Source organism: Macrotis lagotis, chromosome 1 (genome assembly GCF_037893015.1).
Source record: "Macrotis lagotis isolate mMagLag1 chromosome 1, bilby.v1.9.chrom.fasta, whole genome shotgun sequence".
Classification (NCBI taxonomy): Eukaryota; Metazoa; Chordata; class Mammalia; order Peramelemorphia; family Peramelidae; genus Macrotis; species Macrotis lagotis.
In genome coordinates, this window is record NC_133658.1 from 436,617,202 (window position 1) to 436,624,621 (window position 7,420).

Sequence of the window (7,420 nt, forward strand, 5' to 3'; positions counted from 1 at the left end):
ACAGAGAGAATCACAGAAGATAACATAAAATTTGAAAGTTTCTGCCCAAGCAAATCTAACACAGTTAAAATTAGAAAGGAAATAGGCAATTGAAAAATATATTTATAGCTAGTTTTTCTGATAAAGATCTCATATCCAAGAAATATCAAAAGGTGATCTAAATTTATAAGAAGATTAAGAGATTCCCCAATATTTGGTAATATGACAAAGCATTTTTCAAAGGTTGGCATCAGTAACCATTTGAAAAAATGTTTCAAATCACTAATAGAGAAATATAAATTAAAGCAACTATGAGATTTATCTCATACCCCTCAAATTGGCAAAAATGACAAAAGAAGAAAATGGCAAATTATGGAAAAGCTGCAGAAAAATAGGCACACAAGAATACTGTTGGTAGAGATGTAAACTGGTTCAACCATTCAACAAAGCAATTTGGAACTGTGCCCCCAAAGTTACTAAACTGTGCATACTTACCCTGCAAACTATCTAAACCTTTACTATGCTTAGGCCCAAGAAAAGATCAAAATAAGAGGAACTTGATTTTTTATGAAAGGACTGAAATGTATGAAAAATACTCAGAGTAACTCTTTTCATGGTAGTTCCAAACTAGAAATTAAGGGAGCAGTCATCTGTTGGGGAATTAGCCATTCCCCAATTATATTATATAAATGTTTTGGGATATAATTGTACCATAAGTAATGATGAAAGAGACAATTTTGTAGGAAACTGGAATGTACTCTAGGAACTCTAATGCAGAGTGAAGTGATTATAAGTAGGAGAACAATTTATACAAGGATAACATTACAGAGAAAAAAAACTTGCAAAGATTTTAAAACTCTGGCCAATGCAATGATAAATGTCAAGTCTAGAGAATCTAAGATGAAACATACCATCTACCTTCTGCCAGAGAGGATTTAGAATACAGAAAATTCAGAATTAGATATATATTTTTGGACATGACCAATATAGAAAATTGTTCTCTTGGACAATGTACTTTTGTTATCAGAGTTTAATGCTTCATTTTCCTTTTTTTCCATTAATCAATGGGAAGAGAGGAGTGAGAGAAAGATAATCAATGATCGTAAAAATAAAAAAAATCTAAAGGGGGAGAAAACTCTAAATTGCAAGATGAAGTAGAGGATTTATAAATATAAAATGGATCTATTCTTTGGTGAAGTTGGAAGGAAATTAAATTCTATTTCTTATGTTATTGCTAATCCAACTGAAACATTTTTACAAAAATAGGAATCCTGACTTAACCTAAGACTTCTTTGCTTATAGAATATAACTAGTCCTAAAGAATAAAAAATGAATAAGTTATGCTGCTCTGTATTTTTATATATAGATCCTAATAATATCAACCTGGAAGAACTATAACCAAGCCATTCTTACTTTGAAAAATTCAAGACAATAGTCCTGCTAATAGAAAGCCTTTGTATCTTGAAATGTATGTTCTCTGCCATAGATCATGTTTTTTTGGCTTCTTAAAATATTTACTTACCCAGAAAATGATTTCTTTCTAGATTCTAGATCTGGGAGCCCATGCTAATTTGCAGTCATTTTAAATATAACTACATTATACAGTAATATAAGTTTAAGGAATTCATAAAATTAGAGGCAAATTTATTATATATAAGGTAAGGACTGAACTTAAAGAACATTCAGGCCAATGTATGTCATGTCTTAAATCAGAATTCCACAGACAGTTAATAATGACAAAAAAACTAAACACAGGAAAACATCTGCTAAAGGAATGGCCAATAGTCCATTGAGGAGCTCTTTGTCTACTCTTTCCTTGTCATACCATTCACTTGCATTGTTGTATCTACTGCCTTCAATCTTCTGCAAAGACATATGATTCCTCCCACAAAACTTGTCACCAACAATCAGATTAACCCTGGAAAGCAAAGCAAAACAACAGTAGCTCCAGGAGTCTCTGTGTACACCTCTAGATCATGACTTATTTAAAGGGTTTGGAATAAAGACTTGAACAGGTTCCAGAATTTCAACAGAAAAGTCATACCTGATCCAAACATCTGTTCTCAAAGGATGTTACAATTGAGGTTGGGAGGAGAGCTATAGGAGGAGCCCTGCTTTAAAACATAGAAAAAAATCTATACAATACAATACAATACAATACAATACAATACAATACAATACAATACAATACAATACAATACAATACAATACAGTACAATAATAATGATTCATATTGGTAGCACTCTAAATTTATAAAACATTTTCCTTCATACTCTTCTATTAAATAGATAATAGATAGATCATTTAATATCCCCAAGAAAACAAGATTCAGCAAAGTTAAGCAGCCCAGGGTCATACAGCTAGGGAAATTCAGAAGGTGGGATATAAGTTTAGATCATCCTATGGCTTCCTAACTCTCTATTCACTAGACTATGATATTTCTTGATTCTTTAGATTATGTGTCCTGAAAGTAATTAGACAGGAAATGATACTTAAATAGCCCACTTTCTCTGGAAAGTGTCCCTCTTTACTCCAACACTCACCAGTTCATTCTTCTCTAAACTCTGTCCCACGAGGAGGTTAGATGAGATGATCGATAAAGCATCTTCCACCTCTGATGTACTAAAAATAGGAAGGGAGGGGGGAAGGGGGGAGGTTAGAATAACTAAGGAAGGAACAGATATATGTTGTTGGGACTGCTTCCAGGATGAAATTCTTACCTCATATCCTTGTTTCCCTAAGATTTTATAGCTTTTTAGAATTTGAAAATATATTGCACAGGTGACAAAGCCCTAGTGTCATAGGGCCCATAGAGATTAGTATATTAGGGGAGGTACTACATGTCTCCACAGGGAGAGAAGAGAAGAGATGATTTGTTGCTATTTGGTCCTCTAATTTATTTATCATTTATTACCCCTCATCTTCTCTTCTAGCCAACATTCACTTCCAGATCAACAATCTTGAAACTTATTGCATTTGGGGAAATGGAAACCAGATTGTTTTGGGTTTTTTTATGTTTTTGCAAGGCAAATGGGGTTAAGTGGCTTGCCCAAGGTCATACAGATAAGTAAATATTAAGTGTCTGAGGCCTGATTTGAACCCAGGTACTCCTGACTCCAGGGCCCATGCTCTATCCACTGTGCCACCTAGCCACCCTATCACCAAATTTTTTTTTAGGTTTTTGCAAGGCAAATGGGGTTAAGTGGCTTGCCCAAGGCCACACAGCTAGGTAAATATTAAGTGTCTGAGGCCAGATTTGAACCCAGGTACTCCTGACTCCAGGGCTCGTGCTTTATCCAATGTGCCACCTAGCCTCCCAGAAAGCAAATTGTTAATCCCCCCCCCCCCCTTGGGGCTCATATCACTTTGGTCCATGTGAATGCTCTCCTCCCAGGTTCAAGGAATCTAGTTGGTATACATTAACATCTCTACCAAATTATATTCTTCATGAACCCATTCACTTAACTATATGTTTCTTTTACCAGTTGACCAGAAGACTATATCAAAATGAAGATCAAAGCAAACCATATTTAATTTAACAGAATAGAAAAATAAAAGACAAGAAAAAATTCTCCTTTGTAGAGAGGTACTGTTTCCTACACCAACAGTAATAGTTTGTCCACCATAATTGACAAGGATCATGATAACATGACTTGCACATTATGTTATTTTTGCATTTCACCCTCCCTTCCCACTCCCCTCCTTTCAGTGGTGAAGAGTCAGGTGAATGTTATACAAACATGTTTAATATGTTTTCAGATTAATCAATTTTGGTATGAGGAATTAGGATTAAGGGGAAAGAAAACTATGAAAAAGGAAAGAAAGAAATCAGAAAATTTTAAAAAGTAAATGCAGTGTTCATTCAAATCCTGAAGGGTTTTTTGTTTTGCTCTTTGTTTTGTTTTTCCTCCTCTGGGAATAGCATTGTCCATAGTTGGTCTAATAGGATTCTTTGAGCTCGATGAACTGTTGTGAGGAGCTGTATCCATCAAGGTTGTTGTTAATGTATTCAATGTTTCCTTTGCTCAGCATCAGTTCCTGTAATTCATTCCTTGATTTTCTAGAGTCTAGCCATTTATGATTTCTTATAGAACAATAATATTCCATAGTTTTCATGTACTATGAATCGTTCAGTCATTCCCCAACTGATTGGCATCCCCTCAATTTCTAATTAATTCTTTGCCACTACAAAAAGAGCTGCTATGAATATTTTGGAACATGTGGGACTTTTCCTATTTTTTATGATTTCTTCTAGATACAGGCCTAGTATTGGAATTACTGGGTCAAAGGGTATGATCAGTTTTATTGCTCTTTGAGCAGAGTTCCATATTACTCTCCAGAATGTTAACCACTAATTCTTACAAAAAATTTTGAAATTGATTTGTTTTCTCAGAATTTAAATGAAAGCACTAGGGGAACTTACTTCTCCCATTTGACAAGGTTCTTGGGTCATAAATGATTTCCCTATGTGAGGGACTCTATCTTTTTATGGTGCTCATCTCAGTTACATTTCCCAGATTTTTTTTTAGGTCTTATGCAGATGAGTGACTAGGGAAAAAAATGATGGAACAGTCTGTGTATTGGGATAAGTTCATTATCTTACTGACCATAAGTATGAAACAGGCCCAGGTAAGCTGATTTGCCCAAGGATACATAGGTGATAAGCATCAGAGAAGAAGCTGAACCCAGTTTCAGTGTTTCATTTTCTCTATCACACTGCCTCTCTTTCCTTGACCATTTCACTTTGGGGTCCCAGACGATCATTATTCAAATCCTGCCTCTGTTGCTAGAGGTGAATGCTCTTAGAAAAATCATTTAACTTCATCAAATCCAAGCTTCTGTATTTGTAAAATGAGGTGCTTTGAGACCGGATGATCTCTGGGTTTTTTTAGCTAGTTATAGTCTATTTAGAATATTATCAATTAATAATAGAATATTATTAAATATTCTATTTAAAATTTAGAATTATTCTTGTTCTAGGATTCTACCCCTTAGTTGTGGAAAGAAGCCTGACTTGGGAGTCAAGACATCTGGATTCTAGAATCACTCTGTGATTTTGGGCAAGTCCCTTCTCTCTGGTCTTCCATTTCTTCCTCTATCAAGCAAGAGAAAGGGTTGAATCTTTAAGGTCTTTTTGTGCACCAATGCTAAGAGTCCATAATAATAAAAGATGAGAGCAATCTAAATCTGTCATCCTGGAATTTTTACTCTTCTCTGCAATTTTGAAGGCTCAGAGCAGACCATCAACCCTAGGGGGAAAGTCCTTTTCTGGGAGCTTTAGGATTCAGATAACTGGTAGAAGTTGGAAAGAAATCCTTCCCCTTCATATGGGGAAATTTATTGATGTTTTGGAGTCTTTGGCCTCAGTTTCTTCATCTGTAAGACAAAGAACTAGGTGATCTTTAAGGTTTTCTCTAGCTCTAGGAGCCAAGGAAATTTTTGTTGTCTTTTGGATAGAATTACCTGTTTGAAAGATCAAGTTCAGCCATATGGGTCTGCATTAATGCCATATTCACAATAAGGATCTGAGAGTCTGGGAAATCTCCTACTTCGCTCTTAGTTTCTCAGGTCTTGTTTCAGAGGATTCCCAGGAGCATCAAAGGCACAGAGGTCTGTGGATGAAATCACATTATCCAGGAAAATAATGATCTGATGTCCTCCTGCTGGGAAATGTTCTCTTTTTCTACTAACCCCTCTCATATGCTGGAGAACCCAACTTTCCAGGCAGGCAGGCTGCCAAGGCCAGTGAGCTACAATTTGGAAAATATGAGGCAGTTAGGACCAAGGACACAAAACTAATTTTTACATCAGACCTAAATCCCTAGACTGAGAATCAGAAAATAGGAGGTTAGTTTGCCAATGGGAAGATGGAACAGTTATAGGGGTGGGGACTTTAGGAAGGATACAAGCTAGGGCCTTCTCAGATGGTGTGAAATAGAACCAGTTTCAGGGGAAGCTTCACCCTTTAACTCTGCCCCTTTCCAGGGGCTTAGAGGCCCCCAACAATACATAATGTCTTTTATTCATTCATTCTGATAAATAAGGAACAAGATTAACCAGCTTTCCTAAAGAGACTCCTCCCTATCTGAACCAGTAATTGGTAGGAGATGATGACTTCACTGTGTTGGAGTTAAGGTACCAAGTGTCTGACTGGCTGATTAGACCATAACAGACTTGGAAGGCTCTACAGGCACAAACCAGTATTAAGTAGTGATAGAGTAAAGAGATTAGTACTATATACCTGAAACAAAGATGCCATTTGAATTTAAAATTTGTTATCTCTACAGAGGATGCTGTTGAGCTTTAAGTTTCAGTATGCCAGGTGTTCAATAGAGCAGAACTGTGAGTATGAGGTACCCAGTGGCAGGAGTTAGGTATCTCTGAATACAAGTTCACCAGGATAATGGATGTGTGTGTGTGTGTGTGTGTGTGTGTGTGTGTGTGTGGCATTTTTTCACTTACAGATGTCAGAGGAACTATGTTTCTTGGGAATGGATGTCTTTTTAAGACCTGTCTCAAGTCTCTCCCCACTCTCCACAATCAGCTATTCAATAATTTTCCTAAAGTGAAAGTCTGATCATGTCATTCTCCTTGTTCAATAAACTCCACTGGCTCACTATTTTATTGCCTCCAGTATCAACAAAATGGTGTTTGTATTTAAAACCCTTAATAACCTAATCGCTTTATCTTTCTTTATGCCTTGTCACTCTCTTCCATCCAGTGATATCCCTTTGACTATTTCACAGACAAGACACTCCACCTCTTGGTTTAGGCATTTTTCCCGACCTGGTTATCCTTCATGCTTGGAATGCTCTCCCTTTTCATCTCTGTCTACTTCATTCTCTAGCTTCCTTTACTTTTTAACCAAAATTTCACCTTCTACAACCTATCTTAACCCCCTTTGATTCTAATTAATTTAGATTTCATTTCATTCAATGCTCATCCTATAGATAGTTTTTTTTGTAATATTGGTTTGCTTATCGTCTCGCACAACAGATTGTAAGTTCCTTAAGAGAAGGGACTATCTCTTGCCTTTTTATGTATCTTAGATGCCTAGCACTATTCCTAGCCTTTAATAGGTGCTTAATAATTCTTTCTTGGCTGACTGGCTATGACTGTGGGACTTCGTTTTTAAGGTTTCTCCAGTCTCAGACTTGGAATTAAGGAGAGTGAGAAGATTTTGTGGAGTGCAGAGAAGAACGACACCAGAGAAGTTAGCAAGAAATTACAGCCTCTAGATGGGCCAGTTTCTCAGGTATTGTGGAGGAGTTGGGCCACAATAAGTTTATTCAAACACTTATGTCTGGTCACTTGACAAAGATATTGGAGTGGTTTGTCATTTCCTCCTTCACCTCACTTTACAGATAAAGAAAATCAGGCAAATAGAGTTAAGTGATTTGCCCAGGGACACAGAGCTAGCTTACTGATGTTTTGGGAAATT

The 7,420-nt window shown here is 36.4% G+C and overlaps 1 long non-coding RNA gene across 1 annotated transcript in view; it reads left to right on the forward strand.

Moving 5' to 3' along the window:
* LOC141506468 (uncharacterized) overlaps positions 1-7,199 on the forward strand; it is a 117,857-nt gene extending 110,658 nt beyond the window's left edge. Inside the window, exon 4 of the long non-coding RNA XR_012473901.1 lies at positions 7,116-7,199. This is a non-coding gene — a long non-coding RNA (uncharacterized LOC141506468). The remainder of the gene's footprint in view (positions 1-7,115) is intronic.
* Positions 7,200-7,420: the final 221 nt, after the last annotated feature.